We start from the raw sequence: 7,352 nt of genomic DNA, 5'->3' as shown, positions 1-7,352 counted from the left end.
CCAGAATTCTATTCATCTTACAAAACTAAAACACTATACTATTAAAAAATAATTCTCCATTCCCTTCTCCTCTTACAATTCTACATTCCTTCTTTATGAATTTGTTCTAGGTACCTCATATAAGTGGGATCATACAATATTTGTCTTTTTTGGTTGACTAATTTCATTCAATATAATGACTTCATGGTTCATCCATGCTGTAGCTTGTGTCAGAATTTCCTTCTTTTTAAGATTGAATAATATTACATTGTTACAGTTGCAATTTAAAAATATCTCTTTTGAAGCAGAAAGATTCAGTACACAAAAGAATAAGGACATAGAGAAATTGACTAATAAAGGCAATAAAGTAGATGTAATAAAATTATATGGGGACTTCCCTGGTGGCGCAGTGGTTAAGAATCTGCCTGCCAATGCAGGGCACATGGGTTTGAGCCCTGGTCCAGGAAGATCCCACATGCCGCGGAGCAACTAAGCCCATGCACCACAAGTACTGAGCCTGTGCACTAGAGCCTATGAGCCACAACTACTGAGCCCACGCACCGCAACTACTGAAGCCCATGTGCCTAGAGCCTGTGCTCCGCAACAAGAGAAGCCACCGCGATGAGAAGCCCATGCACTGCAACGAAGAGTAGCCCCCACTCACCGCAACTAGAGAAGGCCTGCACACAGCAACGAAGACCCAATGCAGCCAAAAATAAAATAAATAAATAAATTTATTTTAAAAAATTATATGTACCTTGTTTCCTACCAATTCAGAGTGTGCATTTTTGTATGACTATAAAACATGGAGAAATTGATGGTGTATTTGACTACAAAGAAAACTTTTAAAAACTTTTTGAAAGGTAGACTACTCATAGAACGCACAAAATTAGAAGTAAATAAAAACTGGGGCTTCCCTGGTGGCACAGTGGTTTGGAGTGGTTTGGAGTCCGCCTGCCACTGCAGGGGACACGGGTTCATGCTCCGGTCCGGGAAGATCCCACATGCCGTGGAGCGGCTGGGCCCGTGAGCCATGGCCACTGAGCCTGCGCGTCCGGAGCCTGTGCTCCGCAACGGGAGAGGCCACAACAGTGAGAGGCCTGCGTACCGCAAAAAAAAAAAAAAAATCCTTATCTGTTAGATAGGAATACTGAGGTATTTGTGAGTGACATTATATAATGTCTGAAATTTGATTTTAAATACACAGAAGTTTTTAAAAAAGAAATCTGTGTGTGATGGGGAAGCTATACTGATAAAATAAAATTTACAAAATTTTTGAAGCTTAAATGAGGCATACCCTGGGGTTCAATAGATTATCCTCTTCACTTTGGTGTATATTTGAAAATATCCATCATTAAAATTAGAAAATAAAATGCTAAAATCATTAGCACAGACTTTCAGGTGAAGAAAAAATATTTCTGCTCATAGTTTGGTATGAATGGACATTGTTCAAGTTTGCAAATGTGAGCATCTTTGTTCTTTAGAAAGTAAGATCTTATATCTCTGACTGGGACAAATAGATATTTGAGAATTCTTAGTTTAACCTTAGTTTAACATAGATGTACATAGGGTTTTGAAAATGGTAAGGAAAATCGCAGAGTAAAACAGGTTGTGAGAAGGTACTGTGAGAGAAAATATATGTGAAAAGCCAAAAAAGAAAACATAACAACCCCTATAAGACACAGCACGTGTTCTTGTAAGGTGTTGCATAAGAATAACTGAGACCTTCAGAGTCTCTAAGAAAGAATAAGGGTCCTCCGTGGACATGGTTCTGCATGTCCAAAGGACAGCTTAGTGAAGAAGAAAAAGAAAGGAATCATGAGCATTTTTAAGGTTGCGTTCTCTCTAGTAGACTGGACGTCCAAATCCTACAAGGAGATGCCCTTAGTTCCCTCTGAGTTGGGAGACTGTCAATCCTAACCTCATTTTTCATTAGGCATGACTAGCTTGTCACACTTGCTCTGTATCTGTCCTGCCCACTAGAGTGTAAGAGTCATGAGGGCAGGGACCATGCCTGCAGAGTCACTGCATAACTCCATCCCCTCTGCGGTGCCTGGTACACAGAAGTGCTCAGTGAATATTATTTAATGAGTTGATTATCTTTTTTGTTATAAAATTACTTCCCCCTCAAAAAAGAAAAATTACTTCCCTGTCTTCTCTACCCTCTTCTATATGATAAGGGTTTGTTTTTATTGAGAAATGGCAAAATAAAGGCTTTAGAACCCCTGAAGATTAAATACTAAAATCCCCACAACAACTTTTTTGTTCTTATGAGACTGCATGGATTCGAAGGACATTTATAATGCCTAATAATGCTCTAGGAAGTTAGCCAAGAATTCCACCATCACCTAGGAGTTTCAAAACCTTGAGAACTTTTCTCCTGGTGTGTTTAAGAGTATTCAAGCTCACTCTGCACGAGGAATGGTCTGGCTTATGTTGACATTTCTGTCTTCCCCCAGCTGCCCCCCTAAGTCATACTGCAGTTTCTTTTCAGGGTCATACATGATACCAGCAGCCTTTTTGGTGTGGGGAAGATAGCTCTACATGCTTCCCTCAGCTCTCACGGCTCTAATAAGAGACAATCCCTACAGCATAGTACAGTTTCTCAGCAGGATAAAAGCTAGTTTCTATAAAATAATATTTCTTTCTTGAGAAAGTATAGTTTGTAACTCTGGCACTATCAAATTTCCAGGTCATCTTTGCTTGCTAGGAAAAAGAATCCTTATGAAGAGAAGTTGCTCCCTGTAGGGAGAAGAAGACAATGATCACCACCTGAAATGACCCTGTGTCCTGGAAGGATGGCTACAATGGCCACAGGGAGGCTGCTGAGTTGTTGGGCAGAAGAGGTTTGGGTGACCACAGAAGAGAAGATCCCTTAAATGGAGTGATTTTCGCGGCCCTTCTGTAAAGCTTTCGCAAACTGGCCAACGCGGTCATCAACCACGCTCTGATCATTTTCAAGTTGCTGAAGTAGCTCAGTGGATTAATAGGACATTGCATTGGCTTTCTCAAATGCACACCTACAGAATCATTTAACGCCATTTTCAAGGGCACAAGCAAAGAGATCTGAGAGCTCTGCAAGTGAACAGGGAATAACAACATAAAACCATCACTACCACCAAACCGGGAAAACACTTCATGGGAGAACTCGTGTCCTCCATTGCCCCTGCCCTGCGCACTATCCACTGAAACTCTGCTTTCCCATTCCTACTTCACTGGGTCCCCACCTCAGAAACGGAGGAGGGAGCTGTGCTAAGGAAAGGTCCATGTCTCCCTAACACAAACTCTCTCCTCTTAAAGTACCTGCATGCTCATCTCATTGCATTTCTAGCCTCACACCAGTCAAGAGAACAACTTCTTTGTGACCTTTGGAGTTTATCTTGGTTTTTCAAAAATCTAGATAGACCTAGTAAAGGGGGGAAAAATCACTTGATGTAGAATCGTATCACTGGAAAACTGATTCAGGTTGAGATTTTACAACATCGTTATTTGGTCATATTTACCAAGTTTCTTACCTGCTCTATTATCTGCTTTTTCAGATGTGTGCTGTTTTTGATTTTTTTAAAAAATTATATATATATATATATATATTTATTTATTTATTTATGGCTGCATTGGGTCTTCGTTGCTGTGGGCAGGCTTTCTCTAGTTATGGTGAGCGGGGGCTGCTCTTCATTGTGGTGCGTGGGCTTCTCATTGCAGTGGCTTCTCTTGTTGTGGAGCACGGTCTCTAGGTGCGCGGGCTTCAGTAGTTGTGGCTCGCGGGCTATAGAGCACAGGCTCAGTAGTTGCGGCACACAGGCTTAGTTGCTCAGCGGCATGTGGGATCTTCCCGGACCAGGGCTCGAACCCGTGTCCCCTGCATTGGCAGGCGGATTCTTAACCACTGCGCCACCAGGGAAGTCCCACTGTTTTTGATTTTTAATTGCTCTTATTTACCAAATGTCTTATTCATTATAGTATCTGGTTTTTCAGATGTGTTGTCTTTTTAATTTCACTGCTAAGAGAGTCTAGCCTAACAAAATCAGTGACTTGCTTAATAATCCAAGAACTGTCAAGCACCCTGTGCAGGTTGAGCTGGCAGCTTCCATGGCAGTGACCGGTTTCTTCATTCTTACAATCATTGCTTTTTAAAAGAACTGAATGAATTTGTCTTCAAAAGGAAATTTTAAATGCTGACAGTTTATTTGATAAGGATCAAATGTTTTTTTATCAAATGTTTTCAAATATTCGAAAGGACTGTTTCAGTGGTCCTCCCATCATCTTGTAAAATCAAACAAGCAAACAAATAAATCTTTGGAATCTGTTGTAATTTAAAGAAGTTAATTAGTGCTTCAATTTCTGAAAATACCCATGTGGACAAATATATCCTAATATGTCTATGCAAGGAGGTAACAATGGAAAATATTTCCAAAAAGTATATAGTAAATAATAGAGTGCACGGGTATAATACACTTTATAATATTTTGGATGTTTACATTTTGGTATTCTTTTTTTTCACTCATAAACTGGACAGAAAAATATTTTGGCTTTTCTATTCTCTTCTAAGAAAGTCCAGGTTACTTTACTTGTGGCCAAGCACAGAATTAGCTAGACCTTTGTACTAATACCCTTCACGGTACAGACTGAGAGATGCTGTGAGACAAATCACGTCCAACAAAAAAAATCATTACTATATAGAAAAAAAGCCTTAAACTGCAGAGCACATGCCTGTCTATTTGGTTTCCTCCTAAGGCTTTTACTTTCATGATGCACTATACTGTTTTGGCCAACTATATTATCTTTGAGTTTTAATCAACACTCGTAAACTATATATATATATATATATATATATATATATATATATATATGCACACAGTATTTTATTTATTTATTTATTTATTCATTATAAATTTATTTATTTTTGGCAGCATTGGGTCTTCGCTGCTGTGCGTGGGCTTTCTCTAGTTGTGGTGCACAGGCTCCTCATTGTGGTGGCTTCTCTTGTTATGGAGCATGGGTTCTAGGCACATGGGCTCAGTAGCTGTGGCACATGGTCTTAGTTGCTCCGTGGCATGTGGGATCTTCCTGGACCAGGGATTGAACCTGTGTCCCCTGCACTGGCAAGCGGATTCTTAACCAGTCACCACCAGGGAAGTCCCAGTATTTATATATATATATATATATATATATATATATATATAATGAATTAATAGGTCCTTACAGGTCCTTTAGGCACCTTTCATGAACTCTCAACCATTAGCTGTGTGTTCATTTACCAAGGAGGTCTTTCAGATTTCTCTGTCTCAAAGTTATTGAAGAACTAACTGTTCTTGCAGCCACAGTTATTAAGAAATAACTTCATAAAAGCAGTTTTTAACCAGAAGACGGTCTATGTGTTTATATAACAGATGGATCAAACTATTCTAAGCCTTTAAAATTTTTTCATTTTAAATTTAATGCTTCAGATGACCCAGGAGGCTCCACAGAAAAACCAAAAATTGACACACTTTCACGTGTTCACATTTAACTCACTTCAACAAATATTCACCGGGACTAGGTCCTGGGGTTCAAAGATGAGTAACAGCTCCTCTTCAAGGAGCTAACAATCTGAGAAGAAATTGGTGAATAGACAGCCAGCTGTGTCACAAAATAGTAAGTGTAACACTATCCATCTGAAGGAAAGTCTCTGAGGGCACATGAGAAGAAATGATTAATTTCCCCTGGAGGATGTGTGGAAAGATGGTAAATTCACTTTACTGGTTGCTTCCCAATATTCAATTTTCCCTTTGGGTGGGACTGTAAGTGATTGACCCCCACTTAGGTTCCAGGGGTGAGTCTTCATAAGTGTCCAGCCACTCAGCACAATCTGAGACCCTTTTCAAGTGTTTAGCTCAAAAATGGATGCTATTATCTTCATTGGTGGTAGAGACTGGTTCAAGGAACCTAAACTGGTCCATTCCGAGTCCACCCTTCCTACCATTTTCTTTCTATCATGAGTCTCTTTAGTCTCCTTCACTCATTCCCCTCTTCTCCCAGTCTTCTTGGTTTTGAGGACCCCATGGTTCAGTCCTTGGTCTTCTCTTCTCTACCTTCTCTTGCTTCCATGGTGATTCATCCAGTCTTATGGCTTTAAATATTATCTGTGTGCTGACAGTGCTGAAAGACGTCTCACCAGTCTAGACTCCTCTCCCAAATGCAGACTCAGATCCCTCTGCCGACTCAACATCTACACCTGAATGTTGGTGGACTTCTAAAATTCAACATATCCAAAACTCAAGCCTGGATCTTCCTCCCCATACCTGCTCTACCCACAGCCTCTCCCGCCTCAGATAATGGCTTACAACAAAAAGCTGGGAGTCATTCTTGACTCTTCTATTAACTTCCACATCCAATCTGTCAGGAAATTCTGTTATCCCTACATTCATTCTCTCTCCAGAATCCCACTATGTCTCATTACCTTTGCCACTACCCTGGTCCAACCACTGTCATCTGCCTGGATTACTAGAAGAGGCCCTCACTGGTTTTCCAGATTCCACTCTTGCTCCCTTGCAGTCTACTTTCAATGCAGCTGCTGGAGGGATCCTCTTTTTCCATAGACTTCATCATCATTTAACATGCTATATGATTTGCATATGTGTGTGTATATACATATATACACATTTATAACTGTGTGTGTGTGTGTATATATATATATATATATATATATATATATATATTTAAATGTGTCTTCTCCCATTTGAATGTATGCCCCACAAGGGCAGGAATATTTTATCAGTTTTGTTTACTATTCCAATAGCCTAGGACAGTGTCTAGCATGCAGCAGGTGCCCAACAAATATTTGTTAAATAAATAAATAAAATAAGGAAATCAGTCTGAGGGCAAATCCAACTCACAAAGGAAAGAACTCAGAGAATTGGACCCAAAGCCCTGATTGAACCATGCCTAAAGTCCACACTGGATTTTTTTCAGTAGCCTAAAGCCACCATTGGATTTTACATTTTAAGCAAGTTTGAGTTCAGTTTTCTATTATTTACCAGCAAAAGCAGCCTAAGGAATGCAGAAGGTAAGAGAAACTTCAGAGACCTCAAATGAGAAGGGCCTTATAAGCTGAATAGGCTCTCATACCCTTTCATAACCTTGACACTTACAAGAGTGGTCTGCATGTCTTATCTGCATTTCCTTATCACCTCTAAATAGGCTTTCACACCTAGCACTGCCTGAAACTGCATGTCACTCAGGTCACCAGGGATCTGCTAATTGGATATTGTTCAACTCTTATCTTGTTTGTGCCTCTGTAGAACTTCTCTCTATAGAATTAGTCTTTTCTCTGCAGAGTTGGCCCCTCTTACTTCTCCTCCCATGGCCTCTATTATGCCATTTTCTCCTGGATT

Source organism: Mesoplodon densirostris, chromosome 4 (genome assembly GCF_025265405.1).
Source record: "Mesoplodon densirostris isolate mMesDen1 chromosome 4, mMesDen1 primary haplotype, whole genome shotgun sequence".
NCBI classification, from domain to species: domain Eukaryota; kingdom Metazoa; phylum Chordata; class Mammalia; order Artiodactyla; family Ziphiidae; genus Mesoplodon; species Mesoplodon densirostris.
Note: the sequence above shows the minus strand (reverse complement) of the source record.